The sequence below is a fragment of the Haliaeetus leucocephalus genome, unplaced genomic scaffold, assembly GCF_000737465.1.
Source record: "Haliaeetus leucocephalus isolate CR32 unplaced genomic scaffold, Haliaeetus_leucocephalus-4.0 Scaffold702, whole genome shotgun sequence".
Classification (NCBI taxonomy): Eukaryota; Metazoa; Chordata; class Aves; order Accipitriformes; family Accipitridae; genus Haliaeetus; species Haliaeetus leucocephalus.
In genome coordinates this window covers 1,022,083-1,022,478 of record NW_010973138.1, presented here as the reverse complement: position 1 = coordinate 1,022,478, position 396 = coordinate 1,022,083, and positions in this window count along the sequence as shown.

The window sequence follows — 396 nt, the reverse complement described above, 5'->3', positions numbered from 1 at the left end:
GCGGCGCGGGCGAAGCGGCGGCCCCGTCAGGCTGGCAGCGGCTGGGGAAGCACGTGTGGAGGAGAGCCGGGACCGGCCTCCTGTTCCTCGGCCTCGTCTGTCACCGCGGGGCCGCCGCCTGTGGGGTCTTCTGGGGTTTCTTTTTTGTTGTGGGGTTTGTTGTTTCTTTTTTTTTTTTTTTTTTTTTTTTACGCCTGTATTTCATCACGGAAAGTATTTGCCTTGGTGACCCCGCAAGCACCGAGCACGCTGCCAGCAGCCCTTGGAGGAGCGGAGGGCCTTTCGGATCCTCGCCCATAAAGTTTCCCCGCAGTGGCTGCGGTCAGGCTGGGGCACAGCACCGGTTCAGGGGGCTGGAGGACGACCTGCTTGGTCCAGGGAGGGTCTTGCTGGCAG